A 27646-nucleotide genomic window follows, 5' to 3' on the forward strand; every position below is an offset into this window, starting at 1 on the left:
CATTTATCAGTGAGATTGAAACACCGCCGGTATCTCAAAATAAATTAGGTTTGCGACGTGCAGTAACGAGCGATGCATTATATATGTGCATTATATATACCGCGGCGTGCGAATGATATGCGCATTGTTATGATAATTCAGCAAAAGAACGAGACGATAGAAGGTAACGAGAATAAAGTTACTGCGCGCAAGGGGAAGCCATTATCCGCGATTTTCATAAGCGATTGGACCGCTCGCGCATTTCCGTTGCCATTATCACTGTCAGGATATACGATGTGGCGGCTTGTAATGAAGACGGATTGCTTTCTGCGAATCGAAACGAGACGCGCGTCTCCCTTTTCTTTTCTAACTCGGCGGTCGACGAAGCTCGAGAGGATCTGGATGGTCGGACTTTAATCAGGCTTTAATTGCTTTAATTCGCGATTACGGCGCGCGATCGCTACGAGACGTCTCGTGAGATAAAGAACGCGTTGCGCGAGTTTCATGAGAACACTCGGTTCTCCTTAACCCTTTCGTACTTTTGCGGACGAATTATCTCGGCATCTGATGCTTTGATCAAGATGCTTTGCGGTCCAAATATTGTGTCTTTCTGTTGCCAAAATAAAAGAGTAGAAAAATAAAATAGAATTAAAAAACGTATTAAATAATAAAAAAATATTTATCATATTTTTTGAAAAATTTCGTAAATATCTCTTCATTCTATCTATTTTTGTTTATTTCCGTATTCTATTTTCGGAGTCGTAATTTTTGTAATGCAAAGTTAATAGCACTTTACTCGCGGATGGATTCAATACGCTCGGACGGCGCTCGCGTGCGCGCGATTAGCATGATTATAGAGACGCGTTTATAGTCGTTTCACCGAGAAAAACGAGATCTTCCGCGAACTAAAGCGGAACCCGAAGACGGGGGTCCCGCTCTTATTGCTGGAAAGTATGGTAATCCGGCAAAGAGCGAAAAGTTCTGCTAACGATTATTCAAGAGCGGCGGCAGCGCGCTTGTTCGCGCCGCACCATGGAAATTGGATCAAGGAATGAAATTCTTTCGTCTAATTAGAGCACAATATCTGGGCCCCGGCAAGGGGGTTATAGTCTAAGCTTTTACTCTTTTACCTGCGCCTTAGATCAAACGTTTCGTAGGAATAAATTGCTTCTCGGGGATAACGGTTTAAGGATATTTTCGCGTATCGCTCGAGGGTGCCCCGGTTAAATACGTCAAACGTGTGTCTTTGTACCATCTGATAATTTCTGGTAATTTCAGCGCGGCTCGAGAGGCGTCGTCAAAGCAATTAACCTTAATTTCGGTGCTTTATTTTTATCGCAGCCGTGCAATATTCATAAGCAAAATTATATATCAACTAATAAAATATTATACGTTAATTATTTTTTATCAAACGCTACAAATTTTTTTTTAATGTTAAGACTGTTTAAATTTTGCGAGTAATAATTATAAAAGAAATAAAGAAAAATAGAATATTAGTATTCAGTATAGAGAATCGTGATTTTTCTAGAGAAACATCCAATTTTATGATAACGCTATGGCGTAGTGCGTGCATTGAAGGTGACTCATTTGTCAATTTGTTTGCGCAAACGTTATTTTGTGCGGAATGTTCCATCATGAAAACATAGCATAGCCAATATCTGCCTAGGGGCCAATAAATGTACAGGTTACCTTGCATTGTTTCTCTAAACAAGGTATTCGGTATATTTGTTGAATGAATGTTTCAAATTGCGTCTCTCATGCGTGTAAAAAATAATTTGTGTCTTTAATAGACGAATTTTGTGGCTGTATTTTAGTTTTAAATGCTGTTACATTTGGAGAATCATTTGAAACACATTGCACCATAAAAATAAATTGCACACGCGATTACGGCATATTAATGATGACGAGCCAATGGATTAATTACACTCTCGAGACAATACTGTAGACGATACTTGAGGGTTTCTAGGTGTTTCCTCTCCCTTTGAGCCTCTTGATCAACGTGATCATAGCGACGCGCTGAACTGTTTGCGCGGAGAGGCCGACCATAATACTACAGCAGGATGGCCGAGTGTGGTTTGAGCGATCTCGTACGGCCAATGGACCCGCATAAATTAGAAGCGTTAATATGCGTTAGAGCAATCTCATCTTGGATATTGCCCGAGGGATAGCATCGCGTATTCGTCGGTCCGTTCGCCATCGCGTGTCCGACTCCACCTTGACAAGTGAATCCTGGATCTGTGGTCGTAAATAATTGATGATAACAAGCGAAATGATTGATAACGCAAGACGGTAAATAAAAATGTATGTCTAGAGAATTGGATTAAAAGAGAAAAGAAATCCTATTTCGTAATTGTTACGTTAATTACATTTTTGTTTCAACAATGAATAAGGGAATAAATTTAATTTTACGAATTAAATAATTTTATAATTATATTAGCAGACAGAACCCGTGTCATGTTGTCGTACATTTTGTTTAATTTTGGGCGCAATAACGTTACGAGAGCATTGCAATTAATTAAAAATATTTCTCGTATCTTGCAGTTGTGTATATTGTAGAGACGTTTTATATCAAATTAATTTGAAATTGAAATTGTCATTGCATGTTTGTCAATTTATTTTAGGAAATTATATATACGGGAAGGGGAATATTTCCATTCTTCACTATTTTTTTCAATGTGAAAATGAAAAACATTTAACTCATTTAACGTATACTTTTGATCGTCGCGGCGCTTCCGGCGCTATGACGATGCCGCTAGTGCGAGCGTCGATTGGCCGCGCCGCGCGCGCCGGTAGCGTCGTTTGGCGCGCAGAGGTGCGTTCGATACCTCGACCTCGCAGTATCCCCAGTATCCGGCAGAGTCTCGTACGAGAAAGTACTTCGTCCGTCGCGTCGGTACTTTCGAGGCTTCCTCGTACGCGGGTCGCGTGCAAATTTCACCGTCCTCTCTCTCTTACTCTCTATCTATTTCTCCTTCACCCTCCCCATTATTCTGTACGACGCTTTGCACATTTTTGGCGTGAAAAATAAATCGTTGCGCGTCATCGGCCGACGCTATTCTCGGCTGCTCCGATTAACTCCGTCGCGAGCGCGGGAGAAGACGGCTCGTCGTTTAAACGAGTTGTTTCCTCGCGGCTGTCACGCGTGTACCGCATTCCTTCCTTTCTTCCTCGCGTCCTACGAATGACGTTTTACATTTTGCAGTTACGTTTTGTGCGAACGAGTCCTTTGTGTTCCGTGAATTCGCGTTCTGGCCAAGTGTTTTGTTGATTTTTGAGGATTTTTCAACGGCCTCCCCGAAGCCTATGACAGACGCCGAGTGGTGACAACTTCTGGTGAGTTTTTAATTTTTTATAAATTTTTTTTACATAAATAGCGACTAATCGAGATCGATTGAATAACACCACGCATTTTGACTCGTTAAATGCCCTTCAAATATGCGAGACCATTTTAATGGAGCTTTATATTGCATTTTGATTTATCGCGTATGAAATAGTTTGTCGACGTACAGATTTTGGATTTCAAGGCGATTACGGAGCACCAGGTGGTATCGCTCGTTTAAGGGCATGCGATTAGCAAAATGGAGCAGCGCACCGCATGTGAACGCAATAATACTTGACGCGTTAATTGCTGCGTTAATTATACTCGATGAATTATGTTTTAATACTTCTGCTACTTTTTTTATCGCATTGTTTTATTAGTATTTTTTCTATTGCCATTGGAAAATTTATTTTTATATGTGTATGTTTACTGATGTCAGATTTTATAAAAAAAAAATCGTACTTCTTCTCATTTTTATCATATATTTTGCAAATAATTTTTATATATTTATTGAATTTAGTGGTGATTTAAAAGTGACAAATTTTATCAAGAAACTTCTCCATTTTTTTGTTTATGAATAATAAAAAATAAATTCGATTTGATACCAGTGTCAAGGATTCCGCGGATACTGGCATTGCCAATATCGAAGTAATAGTTCTAGACACACATTTTTCGCGTGAAACGATACACACTCTCAAATCAAGTTATCACCTTTATAAATTGTCGCTATTGTTTCACTTTTATTGAAAATAGATACACGTACAAAATTCCAAGAATTTAATCCTATCTCGTCGCGAGATTTATCTTCAAAGACTTTATATAAATATTTGTTACTGTCAGAGGCGTGTATGAGGCGCACTCTGAAATGAAACTTCAATATTCACGTAAACTAGAGACTTGTGATCGCGTAAATTCATCGTTCGGGCATTTTCGAGGACTTTCTGGAGCCAAAAATACGCGTCGTGCACTTTGGAAGAAAGCATTTGCTCGCGCGAAAGCGTATGTAAAAGTATGTCGTGATAGAGCGCGAAGATACGCGGAATAAAAATTGCCGAGACTGTCAAACATTGCGGAATGCAACCGACGATTGATAGTTGCGCCTCGGTGTTATCACCGTCGTAAATTCCGCGGCAGCGTGCGGTTTACGCGTCCGTTTGCGATATTTTTCGCCGTAGCATCGTCAAAATAGAAAAATGTTTATGTCACCGACAGAAAGGAACGTGATCAATATCAAGGATGTCTAATTCCAATAACTCTCACGAAATGCGTCTGTAATTGTACGTTTGTTATCACAACGCGTAATGTATCCTCAAACGAAAATGTATCGTAGAACTGTCGGTCTGTCAGTAAAATGCTTCCCTCTTTTATTTCGCAATGTGCTACATTTAAAAACTGTTTTTTTTTTTTTTTTTTTTTTTTTTTAATGAACTATACCAGCATTGCTTAACGAATTTACAAAAGTTTAATTCTTTTAATGAATATCTCTGTTGAATTAATCGATGTCCTTTTATCTTTCCAAGAGATTTGTTAAGCTCCGCTATAAAATTTACTCATTATTTTTTAAATCTCGTATTCCTTTTACGTCGCAGCGTTGCACACGTACATATGGACATGCACACGTTAATGTGACACGCGAATGTGTAATCTATCTTGCAAAGAGACTTCGAAGCAATGAGAGCACGACGACGCGCTGCCATTTCACCCTGTGACCTCACGAGCTTTGCACATTTTCTCCTTGATGATTTGGCGAACTCCACTTTTGCATAATGTAATTCAATCTAAAGTGAAATAATTTTTTCGATTTTTTTTTTCAAATTATCGGTGAATAAATTTGAAAAAATTACGAAAATTAGCCCGATATAAATGCAAGGTAGATCATCCAATATAAATACAGTTTCGTTTCTTTTCATCGTGAACGCGAAGTGGTATTATGGAGAATTTGCGCGTGGAAGAGACGAAAATCTTGTCGCTACGTACGTATATACTTCCGTGGAACCCTCTTTCTATGTAAATATTTACGTTTATACATGGGCTTTGCGGTATGTAACCTATGTACGAAGCCAATAGATGCTCGATCTATAGGCCATGTAGGAAATAGACTTTGGTAAAAAGTGCAGATTTTCCGAAGCATCCGCAAAACGAGATCGCGGGGATTAGAAGTACCGGGGAATTTTGCGCGAATCCTTTGTATCTCAAAATGTGGAAAACGCATTTTGTATTCCACTATTCCACCCAATCGCGCGTATTATGTGGCTACGCAAAAATAATAGGGAGTTTCCTGTTTTGAATTTTAGATGTAAGCTATAAGGATTTTATCGTACGCATTCCGATGCTCGTTCCTCGTCAGACTGGAAATAAAATTTATTGCAATCAACCGAGGAATATCAGAGTTAAGTGGTATATATTCTTGGGATTCGCTGTTGTGCTCGCGAAATTTTTCATCGTTAGAATAAATTGTGTAGCTCCAACTTCTCAACCAAAGGCTTATGATGTTGCAGCTTCTATGTAACGCGTTTTGATCCTATTAAAGAGTAAAACAACGAGCGACGTAACGCACGAAACAGCGGTGCAGCGAGTCGGATATTTTTTTGCCGCATGTCAGAGCAAGGAGGGATTCAAACGCGAGAGGGCGGAAATCTTTCCTGCCCATGCGACCGTATATTATTTCGGTTCTGCCACGTATATAAATCCGGTTATATAACGGCTCGTTTGCGTCCGTGTAAAGTGTAAAGGATAGGTCATATAAAAAATATTTTTTCGGTTTTTCCGACATGAAAAAAAGGCACTTTGACGGGTGTTGGATGAGAAGGTCGGGAACGCAAGAAAAGAGCGGCTGAACGGTCATTTTTAAGTCTGAAAAATACACGCAGATTAAAAGTTGTTTTGACAATTATATTTTTCTATTACGGTTAATGAACAGTACAATTACAATCGTTAATTACTGATATTTACATTATGTTTCTTGTTTTTAATTAAAACTGTTAAAATCTTTTCTAAAAGATATTTGATTAAGTGTCTAGACAGGTTTGTGCTACATTTTTTTATTTCTAAATTTCTTAATAGGTGTGTAATCATCTATTTTTTTAAATTTTTTCTTTGCAAGAGATATATTGGAGTGATATTATTTTTTTCGTTCTTCTCATCTCTCTTGTTTCATTCTCTGTTGCCAATAAATTCCTTCCGTTTCGCGCGCACTTTTAGGTTTTTGTGGAACTAGATGTATTACCTTGTGATACGAACTCGTTTTGAGAAAATTACTTCTCTAACATCAGACAGCCTTTGAGAAGATTATCGCGTCTCATGTTAGAATTTGGTGGCGTAATTGAAAACGAGGATATTGCGAAGTAAGTTTTGAAAATGTAGAAAGTTACTACGAGTGAGACTGTTTTAAGAAATTTGCGAAGGCTATTTATATAATGAACTTTATATTGAGGGTACTTTAAATTATAGTTTCTTTAGCGATACATCTACGCGACTTAATAAAAAGTTATAAAATACTGCGACAATATTTAGAAAAGAATGAAATATTTTATTCTTTTAAAAGCATAATATAAAGTATTTTGAAGGCGTCTATTTAATATATTAAATAATTATTGATATATTAAATATTAAATAATATATACATATTTTTTAAAAATTTGAATAATTTTATTAAAATAAAACTTACAGACGAAATGCGCATTTTTGATTAAATGTATCACTGCTGTACAAAACGGAGATTACATTGTACCTTACGCGAGCGCTCAGAGTAGCATCCTTGCATGCATTTCAGAATAGTAATTGTGTTCGCGAATTCCACGACGCTCGTATTCGCAAGTTAAGAGGAATAAACAATTTTCTCCCTGTCTCTTACGAAAATATAGAAAGAAATTATTCTGTCAATTGGGAAAAAATGTTGAGATATTTCAAAAAATGCGAAAAATAAGTACAAGATTATAAAAGTCGATAGAAAAGAAAAAGTGGAGCAAATATTGTTTTTCTTTTTTTAAATTAACTAGATATTTGTTCAGAAATATCTTGCGATTACAAGAGTTCTCGATTGTGATAATACGCAATTATTTCAAAGCAACAAACACATCTGCATCGTTAACTTAATCCAATTACAATACGTATTTCAATTCTTCTGGTAATTGATCGATACTCTGACGAGTAGTCTGTAGCTAGTTGGAATGAAAAAGCAACATCGAAGCTCGACGATGCGTAGTTCTCGAGAGAAAGAGAGAGGAAGTGAATAAGGTAGTATGACAAAGAGAGTAAAGGGGAAGGAGAGAAAGGGCGTGAGAGGAGACTTGAGAGGCGCATTGGAGTATCTGCGAGAAGTGGCTGCGAGCAGGACTCGAAGAACCTACGCGAAATCTAATTCGAGTACGTACGTAACGGTAGCAGAGACAGCCAGGGGCCTCATGCATATTCAGCGTATTTGTGGCCGGAGTGCAGCTCCGGGTAACTCATTGTACTCGACTACTCGCGGCATTCGCCTCGACGACGACACAAGGGACGGACGAAAATTGGCGAAGGGTGCATATTCGTTAGAAAGCCGCGCGCGACAGGTGAGGAAGGCGCTTCTCTCGCCTCGGGTTCCCGTGTATCTCACCCCGCCCCGCGCACCTGTCCGACTTAATGCCGGTACCGGGATGCACGATAAGAGCGTCCTTGACGCGTATTTCCGGGAGTGGCTTCCGGTTTGAAGAACACCCGACAGCGATGTCACGCTACAGTGATATCGTACGGTGACCTGATGTTTGCATAGAGGCAAGCATGAGAAATAACGTGCTCGCTTGTTTCATCAAATTATTTATTAATATGACAAATAAACATTACTCGATGCAATACAGTTAACCTGGATTGTCATGATTGCTGTAGCAGAATCGTAATTTTGCACGGAGTAGTTTATAATCTGGACTGTTTCTGTGGAAAAAAAAAATGTTTTACGATCGTAGCTCTCTTTTATTCAGCTTGCTTCGCTCTCGCGGAAAAAATTAAAGTTGTAATATTAACCGCGGAAACAGAAGAGACTATAAAAAGTTACAGAAACTTGTCGGGTAGTTGATTACAAGACCGATAATACTTCTTGATGAGATGATCCTTTTCAACTTTGTCACGCTGATTGCTGGCGTTGGGGTCTCCAATTCTGGAATACGGCCGCGGCTGCCGTCAAGGCTGTCGGATTACAGGTGCTAAGGTTTATGAACTTCGCGCCGAAGTACATAGTAATCTAAGTTTAAGAAAGCTTCTGTACTGGGCGACTACCAGAGAACACACAGAGGCGAACAAGGAGCAGTTGGAATGGAACTTAATAGAATGCCGCGGGTGTCTGTCCTTAATCTTTGCACACCGAACTTGCATCTATATCGCCTCTATTTATCTCAGAGCTCTGCTCGTATCTAGCTAGAAACAGTCTTGATTACTCAATCTCACTATACGCGTCAATTTGTTTGTTATTATTCTTGCTACCGTTTCTCTTCTAATTAGGCAGATAGATATATATCTTAAGATTAAAACGACAAAGTTTTGTTACTTTCGATATAATAGTATTCGCAGCTCTTCATACATTTCGTCATGTAAGAACAGCGACGCGAAATTTACGAATATTATGTGATTAAATATTCAGGGAAATAACGCATGATTTATGGTTTCGAGACGACGTTTAATATCGTTCTCGAATTTGTGCCTTTCGATAAATTTCTAATTCATGGTGGATCATAAACTGAGTCCGAGCGAATATCAACCAGGCATGTCGGTTGCCGAGCTCGGTCTGCCCAACCAGAGACTAGTAGAAAGGGATTGGTTTTAGGGGTCGTTACTTGGTTCTCGAGCGAAGGTGTTTTCATTGAGATTTGCATATCAATAGGAAATGTTTATTGATGGCTCATCCGCCCACGTCAGAAAGGTAGATGCATCGGCGAACGGAAGAGCCATCGGTTTCTTTCATATGTTTGGCTCACTAGGATTGACTTCTTTGTTGAGTAACCATCTTTGAAGTAGCCAGGAGACGCTCTCGACATTTTCAGCGTCATTTAACATCTTACGACATTCGCTCGACGCGGAGATTCTTCTGCCGTGGACCCATGCCGGGACTTCCGGTATGATCAGCATCTATCTCGGTCAACGAACCGATAAACAAAGGCTGAAAGCCTCCTCTAAGCGGTCTTGCTTCTTTTCCATCCTATCGAAAGCGCTTTCTTTGAATTTCGCAAATGATACGATCATTGTCAAATTTTATCTGGTTTCTCGCTTCTTCTTTCTGTCGCCAGCTAGATGATTAATGCGACATCGACTTTATTTTTTTTAGGCATTTATTTTATTATTTGTTTCAACACACATAAATAGTATAAATTTTAATTCTTGTACGTAACTCTATTGTTAAGAATGACATTATTGGAAACACTGAACTGCAATCGTTAGCAAACATTGGGAATGGATTATACAGTTATTAGCAGTCGCTATAATTATTCAGTTATTCAATCCAGGAAATAAATACGGATTATCAATATAGATGCAAACGAGGTTTCTGTATCTTCCGTTTCTCGGTTATTTACATATCATTTCTCGACAACATGCAACGCGGAGAAGCGGTAAAGATACCTGCACCAGGTACGAAATTCATGCATCTTGCTGTCCTCTTTTCGCATCTCTTCGTGCTACTCTGCACAGAGATCAGCCACCAAAATTCGTAGTTTACCTTTAGAAATGGAGAACCTCCGTTCTTTGCACTTTGCATACGTTCGACCATGCGGAGAATAACACGCGGTGGTATACAGCTCGTTCCTTCACTATTCACGCTGATTTTGCGCATTTCTATGTTGGTTTTTCCATTGAAAACATTCGGGAACTCTGTCGAATTAAGTTGATATTTTTTGCAATAATAAAATATATTAGCTACGTTTGTATTTCATTCATCCATGTAAAAAGATTCAAACAGTTATTGGATGTTAATTACTATTACACGTATTTCGAGACATAGTCGAATTCATTACTAGCGCGTACGTGCATCTCTCTTTCTACTTTTGTACCTCGTTTTGTGCCAAGATCGGCTGTTTACCGAAAATACGTGGCTTGCGTTTGGCAAGGCTTTTGCGGCACTTTCCATATATAGTTCGATTGTGCCGCGTACAACACAGAATCCGGCACGAGTCTTGCACATTGCAGTCACGTAGGCTTCGATCGTGCGTTCCATCTGATTTCGGATTCCTAGCTGCGCCGTCTTCTCCCGATCGGTACATTGCCGGACTTGTGCGCGCCGTGGCATAGTCCTGCCGGAATCGCTTCGCGCCGATTTTCGCCGAATGCGGTTTGCCGGCGGTGCAAACCGCTGTACGTACATATATGATTATCCCTGATTTTCGGGTGATTCGCGTCGTCTCGCGTACCTTTTTTTTTTACCGTTGCCACGAGCGCTCGCGGCTTTCACTGAAATTTCGGGACTATGAGAGGTCAATGGAATTAACTTTCTGAGTGCGAGCACCAAGTAGATCCTCCCTTTTTAACAAATAAATCGCATTATAAAAATATATTAGAAATTTAATAAAAGACAGAGAAAGATGTAAAAGAATATGATAATATTTAATAAAGAATATGCAATGGTAACAGTTTGCAAAAATGCAAAACAATGAGATGGAAAAGATCAGTTTTTACATTTAGCTGTAATATTTGAAAAAGCGAATCTACTTTGCATTTAGACCATCTATTTAAATGCTTGCAGTCGAGCGCATCTTTGCGCATGAATGCAAACTGCAGTTCTGCAGCATGGCCGCAATTGTTAAAATTCCATTAAAATTGCAATTAATCTTCCTATTGTGCATAAATTTCTCGTGATGTACGATATATCGAATAATTTGTTTGTACAATTTTTTTGAAATACGTTGCATATTTAATTTTTTTACTTTTAAAGATTTGTGCTGGGTGCAGGGTTTATTAGATATTAGGACAGAAGAGATTAGTTGTCAAGCTTGGAAAGATTTAACCAGTGCAAGGGAAAAATATGTTGCGGAAAGTATTCGGATACGTGAGCGCGTCGTTTCAGACTGCTGTAGTGTGCTACTGCGGTTGGCGCCGCGGAAAGAATTGCCGTATCAATGTTGTAAATTCGCAAGTTTTGCCGTACTATATATGTTGCGCACAACATGGTGGCCATGATTCAGACTGGCGTGATTCCCAGCGGAGAGATAAATCGACGACACGAATCATTTTTTTTTGTACAGATAGGAATTTTTAATAAAATAGTTTGCTATATTACGTGATTTATGTGACTCTGTGATATTCGAGTTAATGACAGTTCAAGTTGTTAGTCAAAATTTTTTCGTTTATTAAATTCAATAGAAATAGTGAAGTAATGAATTTTGTGATAAATTTAAGTAATCTATTAATTAAAGTCAAAATTTCGATCTACTAATTTATTTAATTAACACAACAAACAGAGATGATATTTTAAAAAATATTACTTCTCTTCGAAATTATTCATCCGTTTCTTCGCTATTCCTTAGCTGTCGTATTTCCGTCTTTCCACCGTTTCATTAAATTAATGTATGCAAATCACGCGGTAACCAAGCTGTCTTGAATCACGCGCGGGAGAAAAACGCGAGTTTTGATTAAAATTAATACCATAGTCAAAGAATCACAACAGGTAACTCGCAGTCGTTCGTTTCTTTGTCCGACAGATAACCGCGATCGGTCGGATCGGTATCGGTTCGACGTTCTGCTGTCTCGCCGGTGTTGTTTTCGCTTGGACGATCCGCGATGTAAATTGGATTCACAGAATCAGAATGGAAATTTGCTGGTACGTAAATCGCGCGGTTCCTCGAGCTCTTTTTCACATCGCGCGCGTAGCTCGATGTTGGTGGGCTGGTGTGTCCTCGAGCAGGATGAAGGATCATCAAGAATTGAGGAAAAGAAAAGCTACGGCGGGTTGCGAGGGGCGGTCGCATTGATTCTTTGCCGAAGGGTCGGTGGTGCCGGTGCAGGGAATGGTTTTCTACCATCACCTTCTCTCGCTCGCTCTCATTGAGAGCTTGTTTGATAATGGAGGCTTGCATCGAGATACCTACCTGATCTGCCTGCCTGCCTGCCTGCCCGCCCGTACACATCCTGTGTGTGCACATATTTGCAGATGTTCGCTCCTATATACGAATGATGGTGTGTCCGCGCCAGAGTATACGTGCGCGCGTACGTGTGTGTGATGTTCTCTCGTGAGCTAAGACGTACAGCAATGCATCGAACGAGGAGGGAGATACGGAAGCAGGGCACTTTGCGTGATTGGGCCAGCTTCGTGAGCCACGACGGGTCTTAACCTTCTCGTATCTTACTCGCCTGCCTCGCAAAGTCCCGCCGATTGCTCTCGAAACTTTCTTGACACCCGGTAGCGCCAAGCCGAGAGCCACGCATGGCTGGCAATAACGGGAGATAATGGAGGAATCCTTTCCGGATTCTGGTCCAATCCTATTTTATTATGAAAGGAACCTTTGTTTGGCGGAATAAGAATGTTTGAATAGATTCGTTAAAAAATTTCTTTGAGCATAAACATTCCGATTTTTAAAAAGACTGTGCAAATTCTTACATCAACTTTCAAAAATTATTTTTGAGCGCAAATTTATCTTCCCAAAATTGAAAGAACTTTTCCACTTTTTAACATATATTTTTTTACGCAAATAATTTTGAATTTTATAAAAATGATGATTGGATGAAGCCGAGAAACTGTAACAGTTGATAAAATTGCAGATGTTATGCGGATATCATTTCTCTTATGTATTTTGATTCGGAGAAATTTCTCCGCACGATTGCGGAACGCAGTTAAAGTCATCCGAGCGTTGACACAGGAGATGACATCTCCCTCGCTTCGCGCGCTCAAGGCCGTCACGCGCGCAATGTTTCCTCCGCGTTGCATCGCGCTGCGATCCAGGAAATTTCACCGCCGCGCATGAACACAGGGCATATATGATAATGGTGCTTTGTGCAGCGAAGATGATTCCCAGAGGATCTTGCCGGGGCACGCCGACACCGGCATTGTCGGTCCGCAGCGGTTATCGTTCGAACATATCTACCGCGCGAAATTACTTTGACGAATTAATCACACTTCGTGGATTCTTGCTAACTTCAGCGATAAACTTCGAATTTCCGCAGACATTCTCGCTATACTCCGGTGTAACGAATATTATTCGCACGGTTACGAATACAACGCGGAAATACTTGCTTTCCGCGGAATTCTTCCACCTCGCCTCAATAGACGCTACCCTTCGTTCTTTCCTTATCGAACGTCAGGCGGAATTATTCGTTATTATTTCGTCGACTGTTCGAGAGTACCGATATTATCCGCCTTTTCTCGAGCGTAAAAAGCTATCCCAGCTCTTTGTAAATCCTCGCGAAAGGCACTTTTCTCGATTGAGAAGAGCTGTATAACGTCATCTCTCTCTCTTTCTCCGCTTTGCGCTCGTCTTTCCTCGTTCTTTCTCTCGCCAACGCTAGATTTCCGACGCTGGGGTTCCTTCACGTTTATCGGGAAGCGACGGTAGGTTGGGTGGTAGGTAATTTGGTTACGTGAAGTATTTTTATCGAGCGGTATCGGAGAGTATACGTAGCGGCGGCGCGGCTTTTGCCTTTCACGGAAAATTCGAAGACGTCGTTCCGCCTTATTCGGAAATTTTTCAGACTGAAATGTTACGGAAATATCTGCGTAGACCTGTTAACATTACGATACATTTTCCATAACAAATTTATAAACCAATTATTCCCTCAGCTTCTTCCACCGAGTGAAGATTGTTTCAGACGCCGTCTCGTTTTACGTCTCGCTGTTCGCCGTTGAACGCTAATTTTTATTCGCTTAGAATTTCTCAAGCACCCTCTATTTTACCGTGACTTTGCGATTGTGAAACGCACATTCTATACGGAAAGTCAAGAGTAGTTTTCACCGTAAAATGTTATCGCGGAAACGTATCGTGGGCTCAGAATGGCTACTAAGTTGTAACATTCTCGAGTCTTGGGGAAAAATAGCTTCGCAGTTTTAAAGTGTCATAATTTTTACATTTGCTATTACTTTTTCCTCCAACTTTCCTACCCTATCGGATAGCAATATTCCTGGATAACATCGGCATTTATCTTAAAGATAGAGGGAGCGCTCTTTTACAACCAATATAAATGAAAAATTTCCTAATCTGGCTAGTTAGGACCTTATTGTTCCAAGTCTCATATATCATTCGAACCTCGACGATTTAAAGCGCGATTATTGCAAGATGGGAAAAACGAGTCACCTTAAATGACCGCACGCTGATTCACCCTGTCTTTTGTCGATCAATGAAGGGTCGGAATAGCGCGTAAAAAAAAAGGACAGAGAATCCGGGAGGGAAGCAGATAAAACCCTGGCAAGAAATATCCCCTCGTGGTGGCGCTCGTCGCATTCCGCAGAGATCATTACGTCGAATAACAGAAATCTTCCCGAGTCCTGCCTATCCACCCTTCTTTCCTCGTCACTCTCAACGCTTTGCTCATCTGCCGTTTCTCTCTCGTCTGCTGTCCTCATTCGCCTTCTGTTATTCCATCTTGCTCGCTCGCACGATTACTTCGGCAGCCGGTTCTACATCTCGTATGGTCGGTTAGCCTAACTTCGTGCATTGCCGCTGACTGCTGCAATGGAGCCCTTACTGCCTGGAAATGGCGTGGAATCGCGCGCGCAAGGGTACAGTCAGCTTTAGCGGCCGTAATTCGTCACCACGACGCGGACAGGTCTCAATGCACCTGCATTAAACGGTGCGCGAACGACCGATCGGTGCTTGAACGTCGTCTCTTGATGGGAATCTCGAGCGGTGCAATCGACGAGTTCTCGGTGAACGTCATACGCGGGCGAGGCTCGTTTTCAGCTTACATTGAATAATATTCTCGGTTGACTTCGCGATCGATCGCATTAATCCGACGAGCTTTAAAAAAGGCGCAGTAGCAAATAATTTCCAATACTCGAAGGAAGCGTGCAGTTCTGTGAACCCTAGCAATATCGATCGAGTTTGAGCAATAGTGTTGAATTTAAGCTCCTTCTTGCGCGAGCAATTAATCATTTCGCCGGCGCGCAACATTCCGTGGTAATAGCCGATTTTAACGCGGCCTAAAGCCGATTATAACCGCGGCCGAATAATTCACGGTTAATTGTAGGTGATATAAATTGTCGCCGCTCCGATCTACTGACGTAATTAGTAAATATGGAATTAACGATCTCCGCTAATGCACGGTGCAGCGCTATCATCGTGCAACATTTTGTGAATATGCATGCGTTTTGAAACCCGTGAAGAATTTCCCGTGTTCGCGCTTTTACGGCTTTTCGCCGCCAGCGCCTGAAAAAGATGGCGCGTTAATTGTTTGATTACGTTAATGATTCAATTAGCTTTGGCTTGTAATTAAAGCGGCTTTGAGATCACAGTCAATGTTGGTCGGTCCGATATAATTTTCAATAATAGGCGCATGTATTATATATCGTCCATACCTGTTCCAGACACAATTACAGATTTCAGTATCAAACCTATTTTTCAATTAAGCTGGAAATCGATATTAAAGAGAGTTAAGTATTCATTATTCCGCTTTTTTAGGTAAATAAAGGAAATGCTTAAAAATTTCCAGAAAATGTAATTTCTGTAATGTTTGCTTGTACGCGCCTCGTCTCGTTTTTGCACTTTGGTCTCTAATTGCAGAAGGGTAATTCTGGATATTTGCAGGAAAAAGTATACCATACACGTTCCTCTTTGAGCATGTATGGCATACAGTACTAATGAATAGCATGCGAGGAGAACGTATACGAGCGCCTGCCTATTAACAACGCACACGGATCGCGTCTCGCATCTGTCAGAGATGCCGTTAATCCACATGGAAAAAAGAAGGAAGTACGGGAATATTGAATATCCGCGCCGGTTCTCGCAAAACGCTTGTTCCTGATATATCCCGCTATTTTATGCTGCGCCTCTCAATCGGGCTCGTCGCAATTATACCGGTTTCGATCCCTGATTACGAAATGATCTTCATGCAATCGTGTTCGCAGAGGGCACCGATGCAATCACGTATTGCTAGTCGCGACGGCAAGAGCTTTTTGTCGGATAATTTGATCTCTCCTTTTCCTGAAGCCTAAACGCCAGCACCTTCCTACGTACATAAGAGGCAACAGACCGCGCGCGCGCGCGCGCGCGACTCCTTACTTTCCGCTGTCGCTTCGTTACGTGTGCGCGTAAACGTGACTAGACATTTTTCCGCGATTGCACCCATTCACCGAGGTGAACAGACCTCGATTTTCAGTAATTTCACGGAATTCAGCCGGTCGGGGCCGTCATCTTCTCTCATTCGCACGTGATTATACGCGCGCGCGAGTCCTCCGGGTTGCTTCGCCTCGAAGTCAAAGAGCGGACGAGAAGAAAGAAGCAAGACGTAATAAGTAGTTGGGGTTGAGTTAGGCGTGTCAGATGTCGGTAGAGGAAAGGTTGCGCGCAACGGTAAGAAAGGCAGAATGAGATGGGAAAAGAAAAGAAAAGTTCACGAAGCCTATGTCGGAGTAGGACGCTGCGAAAAAGTAGAGAAGAGTCATGAAATAGACCGGTATGAGAGGTTCGATTTGATTGAGCTGCCGCGCGACACCAGTGAGGAAACTATACCGGGAGTAGAAGTTTCCACGAATTTCAAATAATCCCCGAATGGGATGCAATTTGCGGAGACAGAATTCCGACGTTCAACTGGCAGAAGTTTGCTGTATCCAGCATTTTCGCGAAGATAGATTCTTTCGTCCTGCTAAATTTGTTTCACCACTCGTCGATTTTGTCGAGATATCTCTTTATTTTATTAGAATTACATATTTAACGCTTTAAATTCATTATAAATTATTGAGGTCATGAAAATTTGTAATCATCTAGAACTCTCGTTGAAAAGCGACAATAATGTATCATTAATAATTTATTTCCGCGCTCATTTATTCCTGAATTTTAATTATTTCATTATTATTATAAATTGTTATAAAATCTATTTATATTAACATTCAATTTTAGTTGGATATTTTTTTACAATTTCAATTCGTATTCTCGTTCTACGATGTCCGAATCGAATTTTCTTAAATATACAGTTTATAATTAAGATACGAGGAAACACAAGCGCATTTTTGCCGTATTTGTATATGTGTCAGTCTGTCTGCTAGCAGTGAAAGCAGAACGCTTGTCTTCGCTATCAGCCGGATCATAAATTATAGCAGGCTCTTACGTTCATTCATACGATACTCACGAACTCAGCAAGTGACATAATCAGACTCCGTTCTCACAGTAATTCAGTGGAAGCGTTTTACGTCGAACAATGCGACGCGTTGCCGTGTATCTCGTCGTCATCATTCGTGAGATCGTTGAAGTTTTAAGGGATATTCATGAGCACGCTTTTAGCATATTAAGCGTTAAGTTAAATGAGCGAGTGGAAGATGAAAGAATTACCGTGAAATTTTTTTTTAATTCACGATTATGACAGTGGAGAAAATGTCGGCGCCTTATTATGTAAAGATCAAGTATTTTATCGCGCAAATATCAAATCCGTGATGTATCCCCTTTGCTCGTCTCTACGTAAATCCATTCGGACAGTCGAATTGCGCAACGGAGTCAATCATGGTGTGTGTTTCCTATGGAAATACCCCGTAATTGATTTGCTATAATGGACTTAACTGCCAAGCAAATTTACCATGAGATAGGACAAGCAACCCTTGATATGTTTATCTATTTATCACCGGCCACTGCTAATGGAACCTGCCGAAGCGTAACCTCCCTCGACAAATCATTGCCGATCTGCGCGTTATATCCGTGGGAAAATCAGTCTGTCCAACTGATCCCGGGAATCCGACGTGGCCCTCGCTTAAAAGCCCGGATTTCTTTTAGCGACCCTCCTTTACCCTCCATTCTGCACGCCTCTTTCAAGACACCCTTGACGGATATGGTCGCCGAGCACGCACAGGACATATTGTATTTCGGCGCGAAAGGGGGTTGTGGTTTTATTTAAATCGATTCTGTAAAAATCATCTCGCTGTGCAAGGAGAGACGCGATGTTTTCTTCGTCGTGTGGTAGATTTCATATATAGCGGATATATAATACACGCCGTCACTGTCTAAGCCGCCTGTCTTCTCTCTGAAATCATAAATCCACGACTTCACGGCGTTTCTCGAGCGATATTATTTACGTTCAACGCTCGGAAAAATAATTTTCCTTTTTCCGACGAGCACGTTTTAAAAGCCGGCTTGTCGCGCGAAATTGGATTGTGATTTTTTCGCGCACAATGCGTGCTTAATCGACATTCTATAAACCTCATATTTTGCGTGTAATTTTTCAGAGTAATGAAATGCCTGTATATCTGACAAGTGGCAATTACGCGCAACTTTCCTTTCACGTAGTTGACCTCCCGGGTGGATAAAGATCGCACAGGGAGTCGCACGTCTCAAGTTTTCCGAGGGAATCAAGTTTCGCTTTTGTATTAAAACGATTATCGCGGCTCTGCTAAAATTATAGACCTGAGATAACGATCGATGTTTGACGTTGCAAAGTCAAAGGTAAGAGAGCCAATCGCACCGCTATGTCGATGGGCAAAATTTTCACTCGATCGTGTGAAACAGAACGTACGTATTTCGGTGGATAAAGTTATCAGTCGAACGTGTCCTCAATCGATATTATTCGTCGACGTTTCGCCGCTTTAGCACAGTGACTTTAACTCGCCGACCGACATCGCAGTCTTTGCGGTATTGCATTCCTCGCTCCTTCTCGCCCCTGATAGAGGAATTTACCGACGACCCTCCGGGTATCCGTTAATCTCGAGATCAACGGATTAAAGTGAGTTCGTGCCGTCCACACGAGAGTGCGGACGAGCCGGGCTGATATCAACCGGCGACCCAAACGTTTCGTCGTTGCACCGAACACTATCATGGCGGGGAATACAAATAGCATGTCCACAATGGGGACAACAAGAGGAGTAATTCTTCCGCGACAATTTCTTTTGAGATTACAAGGGAAAGCGCATTGCGTACATTTATCGTCGAGGAATTCTCTCTCGTTTCGTTTGAAACACCAAAATTTCATTCCAAAGCGCAGCGTGCCATTTGTACTTAAATTCTCAACGTTAATACGTTTAATACTTTTTTATTAAGAAGGACTTTTTGTGAGAAACGTGTTTGTTATGCTTATTTTTATTTACGATAAATTTATCGAGCATTCTGTCACTCGATATATTTATTAATCTCCAGATCAACGGATTAAAGTAAGTTTGTTCTGACTGCGCGAAGAGCTGACGAAACGAGCTGTCTTCGCTTTTCCGTCTCTTGCCTCTTTTGCTCCTCTCTCTCTCTCTCTTTCTCTCATCTTCCGCTAGATCCAACATCAGACTTGGATATGAGCCTCGCTTCGAGGCAGAGCCAGTATTTCTCGACTAATCTCGAATTCATTGTGCTGTGCTAACACGAGATAACTGAAGCGTTCGATAATAATTCCATAGTCAAATGAAATATTTCGGCGGCATATGATGATTAAGTCATGTTCGCGATTAAACATATAATGAAGGCAGAGTATACATATTCAAACGTCATCGTTTGATGATTAGAATTCACTTGAACTAGCGATTTTCAGCATTAAAAGTTAATTTAATCAAGCATTTAGGAGACAATTTCTAATTATGAGAATGCGAGACTTTTCTTCACACTTTCACTGCTTCAACGGTTAAATCCTATTTTCTGTAACCTTAGCATCTCGCGAAGATGCGATGAATGATGAATATCAGATTGAAGGAAACGTGCAACGGATCTGAAGGGCTCTTGAAGCATTGCTCCATTCACGGTTCCTTCAACCGTGTTTGTAAACATAGGAACTCGCTGTCAGGATTACTCATACTATAGCTACCGGTCCTAGGCAGCTCCGGCATACCGGTCTCTCTTAAACTGTCCTCGGGATATTCATAGGCAGATCATTCTCCGAAAGTGTCGCTAAAGTTAGATGGAGAGACAGAATAAGATGGACGAGGACAGCGAGGGAATGGTTTCACACGCGTAAAAAAAAAAAGAGATGTAAACGACCGACGTGTGATCGAAGGGCGAGATTTTTGAGAGGGAAGAAGAGAGGCAAGTGGGAGAGGTAAGATGCAAGAAAGATGGGGCGAGGCGAGATGCTATGGAGGGAATTGTGTGAGACCGCGGGATGGTAGAAATACGCTGATGGGAAGGGAGCAAAGGGAGAACCTTGGTTCCGCCATGGTGGTAGGGATGGAACGCGGTTTGTTCACTTTCCCGAACGATCGGCTCGCTTCCTCAAGGCGCGGTCGTGACCTCCCGCTGGTCGGAGAATCATTGCTGATGTGAAATTTAGCTGATCGACCATTTTGCACTCTTTAACTACGCCGTATTTTCTTACGACTCGATTTTAAAATATTCATTAAATCGTTGCGAAATTGACAGTGCCATTTCGCGCACGTTTGCCTAATTCAAAAAAGAAACAAAGACGTGACAACGTTTCTTCACTTTCTCTCAATACCTACTTTTTCCTTCTATCTCGACCATTAATCTCGAGTCATTTGTTTCTATTCATCTCTAACGAAATGTCGCAAGAAGTACGAGACAGTGGATTAATTATTGTAATTAAGAAGGGATTTTCAACGCTGGCTCCCATTGGATCGTATGTCTTTATGTAACTTTACAATTGTGTAAGATTTACACTTAACTTTGAACTTCGAAACTGCAGTAACTTGTAACACGGAGTTCCGGTGAAACATTCTACGCACGTGGAAGAAATTCAGAAGGTCGTCGCGTAGCTTCGAAGGGCACGAATAGCAAGGGTTCGCGCTCGCCAGTTGTCACGGTATATGTCGCTGCTTCGAAAACCGGTTTTGCAAAAATTGCGTAAACGGTCGGCCGACAACCGACTAGTGTCTTATCGATCAATTTGGATTACATCTTAGCGAGGTGCGATTATAGTGTCGAGCAGTATTGAATGGCGGTGGACACAATACCGGAGTAGGATAATCTAAACTGTCGATGACATCCACGGACAAGACAGATCAAACAAACTTCAATATTGTTTGCAAATTGTTAGCAAAGTGTTAGAAGATAAAGATATTCCAATAATCCTTGTCACAATACATTACTGAACACAGCGAGAAAATTGTCTTTTATACTGTTGGTATCTCTTTATTAATTGTAACGTGACGTGTTGAATGAAACTCATTGTGTGGGGATAAAACTCTGCGATATCGCCGATCCATCGCTCACTCGTGGCGCAAAAACGCGAGAGATAGCCGCTCACGTAGATAAGTCGAATCACCTTTTCGACGAAGCCGGGGTTTCCGATGCCCGGCTTTGCGCGGCGGCAAAGTCGCGGGAGAACACCGACGTCACGCTTGTTCGACGTCGACGGATTCCCTGGGGTGGGTCGGAACCCCGTCCGCCTTGTCCCAGTCGTCTGAAAACCAGGGAGACGACGGTTGCCCTGCGGTTGGCGGTCGCACGAGGGAGAGACTCCACAGGTCGCGTCAATCGTAGTAATGTCATCGCGACGTGCTTTTATCACGGTCGTACGGCCTTTTAGGCACCGTTTCCATTGTTTTTTTTTTTTTTTTGCCCGCCCGGTGAAACGTAGGGCTTATATCGCCGGCGATGCCGTATATTGAATTCTCATCACTCCGCGACGATAACTCTTGTCGACCGACCCACGGAAATGCGCGCCGATGCTTCTGACAGCGGTCCCCAAAGTTTGGCAATGCCCGACACGTCTCGCCCGCATGCCGCAATTCAACCGCCTATCACTCCCGCGCCCGTTCAATTGTTTGTTATGGATCCCTATTATTTGATATACAGGCCGGCCGATAAAGGGCCGTGGAACCATAGAGAAAATCGCGAAACTTTGAGAAATATATTGTTATAATATATCTTTTCCGATATCGGGCAATTCACGTCTAATATGGCGTGTGAGATATTAATAATACAATTCACGATGCACGCTTAAAAGCATTTTATATTTCAGTGAAAAATGATTTGATCGCCGTTTCAATCAACGCGTGCATAATATATTAATAATTAGACATTGATGCGTAAAATGACGGATAATGATGAAAAATTTTACGAGCAGCCTCGGAACTGCATCAATTAGAATCTACGCGAGACGTGTCATTATTTAGTAGCGTCTATCGCGTAAGATATAATATTCCGCTATTATGTATCACGTCAGGGCGTATCAGACTATCCTGCTGAAATATCCTGGAGCCCTTCTCCTAAGATCGGCTACCGTTACTCAGCGTGCCTCGGCATTCTGATCGAATTATAGTCCTTATGTCCTAAGACCAAGCTGACGAGGCTCCTACGAGGCTCACACGAGGCGCGCCTGAGCCTGAGACACGTCCAAGGTGAACCGGTGTTCAGAGAGCACCGCCAGCGAATACCTGTAGGTACTCTACATACTCTGTGGCTTAAACGTTGCGAACGCTCGTCGCACGTGTAACCTTTAGGCCCCTGTTGCGGTGGCTTGAGAGCCGAAATTTCGACGGCAAAATTCCAAATTTAATATCGCCTCGATGAAGTCCGTAGTAAATAAATATGTATGTATTCCAAAAATATTTATATGAATGAATCTATATGCAGTCGACTCGAAAACAGATGATTCCGCACCGATCATATTCGAGCTTCAATTTTTTTGCGGAATTTATTCAATATACGGCTGAGTTCGACTAATTACAAGTACGATTCATGCGCGACACAAATGAATGGACGCTGTGTAGCATTATTGAAATTGTATCGTTCGATTTGGCGATCGTGTGCAAGTTTTACGAGTACAACAACCGCGGAGAGTTCAATTATTCAGTTAAAGCATATTTTGCATTGCAGCACGTTAGCAATTAAAACAGATGACGAATGTGATGCTCGTATTTTTGAACCATTCATTTCGTCCATTATTAAAATTGGATTACTTTATCGTAGCACTCTTTTGAAGTAAAAATCTAATATTGCATGCGGTGAAAAAATATATAATCGCGCCACAATTTCTTTTTACAAATTTCCATCGCTACAATTAGACGCGAGTAACGATTATTGCTGTACATGCGCTCTTATTTTCTCAGAGATATTAATTTGCTGAAATTCAGTGGGACAAGAAAATGTTTGCGCGAACTTTTGTAGTTGCCTGGTCGTTTGATTTATCGTCGAGTTAGTTCATGCATTTTGAGGAAGAATTTGGAAGTTTTCGTGCGTACCTAGCAGATTATTCTTTGAGAAACCAATTTCCTCATAAATCCGGGAGTTCCTTGGACTCGATGCGTCCCAGAAAATATGTGCTGCGAAAGATACGAGTTTTATTTCCGGCGCTCGGAGAAGCTAATAGATGAATAGTGTTCTCGCACATATTTTGCACGATCGCAACTTTGCCGCATCCCCGTTACTTTTCCTGTTAATTAACGAGTAGATCGTTTTTCGATAAACGTTTACGTCATTGTGGCAGCGCGGAACGTTTTGCGACGGACAGTTCGAATTGCAGCCATCGAGCATTTTCAATTCGAGCAGCTCTATTATCCATTGGTTCGTCACCCAATCGTTTCTCACACAAATCGCGGACGATAAAAAAATTTTATTTTTATCTTACGCGGTTAGGTGCGATAACCATTCCTTCCGCAAGTCTCTCGCGAAGAAAAATTTCGCCGTCTATATACGTGATCGTTTACGGACGCAAGATCGAACGTTAATCCACGAAAGATCGAGAGCGATTTACGAGTCCATAAATTCGTCTCATCGGGATTTCTTGACGGACATTCGAGCGAGACGGGAAAAACGGCGTCGGTGTAAAAAAAAAAAAGAATAAACGCTGGTGGGAACACCCCTTCCTCCCTCTCTCGTTTTTCAACGTCGAATCAGACGGTTCGCAAACGCGTCGAAGACGTTATAAATTCACGTGTCCGGCAGAAGCGTGTGACCTAGGCTGCGCCTGTACCTGCACACATATCCGTGTCGCAGCTGCAAACTGCAACGCTCGCAAGCGATAAATCGAATCGGGTAAAAACGACCAATACTGCGGTTCGGTGATTTTCTCAAATAAGAGATTTATTCACCAATGCATTCGGAAGAAAAGATAAATAAAATAACAAGGAAATATATTAAAATATACAAATAAAAATAAAAAAAATTAAGGATTACAATTACGGATCTTTCGAATCTCTCCTGGCTTGCTCTTTTAAATTTCAACAATCGTGTCTTGAAAGCAGCACGCTTTTCAAACGCGTCCGCCAGGACATTGACTTCCCGTACGCGCCAGAAGTATCCCTTGGTTTGCGGAGCAGCTTGCGCGGTTGAGTTCCAAACGCCACGAACCCCGGCAATTTGCTTTGCCAGCGTTTGTTGGCCCGCACGTGCCGATCCGACAAAGGCGGTTCACCATCGTTGTCGACTAAGGAGGACATTTTAGACTGATAAACGGAAGCGAGAAGTAGGGGTGGATCCGTAACCATGAACTTTCGATCGCAACACGGGAAGTGCGAAGATTAAGTAATAGGATTAACTGCCGCAACAGCGGAGGCTCTTTTATGAGTTCGTAATGGAACGATAAAGCAGCGGTAATTTACGAGGGCTGATAAACGGAATATCAAGACGGGTTTCCGGTTATTTTGGCAATTGATAACTTTAAGTTGTTAATTTCTCACGCGGCAGATAAGCGAAGTGGGTACCTAAATGGGATTTCTGGTTCCATCCGTGATTGTTGCACTCGATTAATTTTGCGCAGCATCGCGCCAGCGCTCAACATTTTTGGCATCGATACTTTACTATAAATTTATGATCCGGTGAACAGCAAATTCTCTGGTAGAGAATATATTGCGGGCTGAAAATGTTTTACAGTCACAAAATTGTGTACATGACAGGTACAATAGTCGCGTCGACACCAATAATATCTGAAAAAGTAAAGTTCATCATATTCGTCGAAGCAAATAATACTAGAATGGAAAGAGTTGTTCAGTTCTAAATTCGAAAAAGCTTCGGTCCACAATGTATATATATATATATATATATACACACACACACACATATATCACGGTTTGGAAATCGAGCGAAGTGCACATAATTGTTATACAAATATTGCATGTTGCATTATCACGAAACCCGAAACGGCGAGTATTTTTGGTATTAAATTTATATAACTTGCTCGCATATTAGTCACATTTAGCACGCCCAACATATAGTATATCTGCAGTACACTTGTGGATAACCAGCAAACGAACATATCTGTTTACAGCAACTATTATAAATAGCAGTATTCGTTATCACAATATCTAATTACAGATGGTTCGATTATTCTTCGACTAAGGCATTAATCATATCGTCCCCGATAAAACGCTCGCGATAATCGTTGTAAGGACAGCTATTGCATTTAAATTAATGTCTGTCACACGACTAAATGCTGACAATCGCGTTGTCCATAGCGCTCAATGTTCTTTTTGTCCTCGCTTCGCGCAAGTTGTTCCGCTGTGTATACGATAATCCGTTAACTCCGAGATGTTTGCAAATAGATCTCATTACAATATTCGACCGATTGTTCAACCGCAATAGCCGGTCTTTGTCGAATATCTGCATTTGCAACATTCGCCACCCATTCGATTGGCACCTGATTTACTTGATTGAGGTGCCAATCAGAGATTTGTGGGTTATTTCCGGCATGTGGAAAACCCTGTAAATCGCTGATTGGCAGTGCGCGGTCAAACGCGATAGCGGGGGTTATCGAATCGCGAAGTCGCCTGATATTTCCCGGCTGCACCGTCGCGCCGATCGATTTCCGTGGCGCGCGGAAAACATCGGCGTCGTCCTCGTTGTACGCGCGGAATCTGAATATTCGATAGTTTGACGACGGCGGCCGACAACGCTGGCATTGGTATAGTCGGACGTTACTCCCGGTCGAATTTACAAGCGCGATCTCGTACGGTATCGCGTCATATTTTAATTAGCGGAATGCCGATGGAATTACCGCGCACCGACCGCTCCGCAAACATCAATTAGCCAAGTATCAGGCGCTGGCCGTTGCAATTAATGCGACGCAAATATTTAGTCCGCTTGCGGCTGAAACGGTATATTGGCCCATGGCTGCCTTCCGAATGCGTATGCACGCCCCGCGCGGCTGAATAAACGCACGCTCGGACGCGGCCGCGTCGCGCTGCATTCTCGTAGCTCGCACATGGTCCTCGACCATTGGCTGGGCAAAAATTCAGACGAGTCAGAACGAAACGTTAACCGCGCGCCATAAGCGAGTCGGTTGCACACTTCGTGATTCCCGACTGCCTCCAACCGGTAATTTCGCTCTGCGAGCTCGCGTCTCTGCGTTTAACCCATTAAAACTCGCCGTTTAACAAAGCGTTTGTACGCGCTAAGTAGTCTGTGTTGACATTTTTTTTTTAAATTGCTATTGTAATACTTTAGCCACACGTTCGCGATAAATTTCACATTAATTTAACGATAAATTTTTAACAGAGCTTTCAAAATTTTTCATTCACACACTGTCATCAATCTGATAGTGATAGGCCCGGGAAATTTGATATCGGATTTTGCTGATAGTTAGCGGGTGCTCGCAATCTCTTTTTAAATCGAGCTGTCAATCTGTCGAACGGATTCCTATTATTTTTCGGGTTTCCGGGCGAGCATAGTCGGGATCATCGGTCGATGTGTGCAGCGATCCCACGGACGTAGTTTAGTTTTTTAACCCGAGGCTCAGCCCGACACGCGTCATTTATCTTTCAATTGCGATTGCGATTGCGTACGGTCGCTCGTCCCTGCCGGCTGTTCTGCTCCAGATTGAGCTGTAACATGATACGATGATTAATCGGCGAAATCACGCATAATTCACGCGCGGGAAGAAGGACGGTTCGGTGCGAGCGTCGCGGCTTTTGTCCTTACGACATCCCCCTTGATCGTTCGTAATGATTCGGACTTCCGGTATTCCCACCGGGTGTACGCTGGGGCAGAACAGAGGGCAAGGACGAAAAACCGTGAGACGTAGCGCGTACGTATACGCACGTTGATGAATTAGACCAATGAATATGCAGGAAGAGCGTCATTACGAGATCGGAAAATAACGATTCTCTTCTCACTGTCACTTTTCTCTCTCTCTCTCTCTCTCTCTCTCTCTCTCTCTCTCTCTCTCTCTCTCTCTCTCTTATTCTCTCCGTGTGCTCTTCATCTCTTTATATTTCTCTTGGTCATTGTCACGGTCATCTTCAATCAAAAGCTTCAAGTGTCGCTTCCTCCCGCTCGATCGGTCTGTTTGTCCGATTTTATTGACCGGAGTTTTGCTATCTCTTTTCGACAACGAGCGTTTCACTCTCAACCTCGCCCCCACCTTGCTCGCATCACTGTGCTTCCTCTTTCGCGG

General features: G+C 42.0%; 1 protein-coding gene across 8 annotated transcripts in view; it reads left to right on the top strand.

The window, feature by feature from the left end:
- The window catches only part of LOC105672102 (protein turtle), a 242604-nt gene that overhangs the window by 27158 nt on the left and 187800 nt on the right, over nucleotides 1–27646 (top strand). For 7 of the 8 annotated variants that reach the window (XM_067354591.1, XM_067354593.1, XM_067354592.1 and 4 more), the window contains exon 1: nucleotides 2829–3312. The gene's annotated coding sequence lies outside the window, so the exon portion shown is untranslated. Of the gene's footprint in view, nucleotides 1–2828; nucleotides 3313–27646 lie in introns of those variants that run through there. The other variant, XM_067354582.1, reaches the window with a different exon arrangement.

The sequence above is a fragment of the Linepithema humile genome, chromosome 4, assembly GCF_040581485.1.
Source record: "Linepithema humile isolate Giens D197 chromosome 4, Lhum_UNIL_v1.0, whole genome shotgun sequence".
Taxonomy (NCBI): Eukaryota; Metazoa; Arthropoda; class Insecta; order Hymenoptera; family Formicidae; genus Linepithema; species Linepithema humile.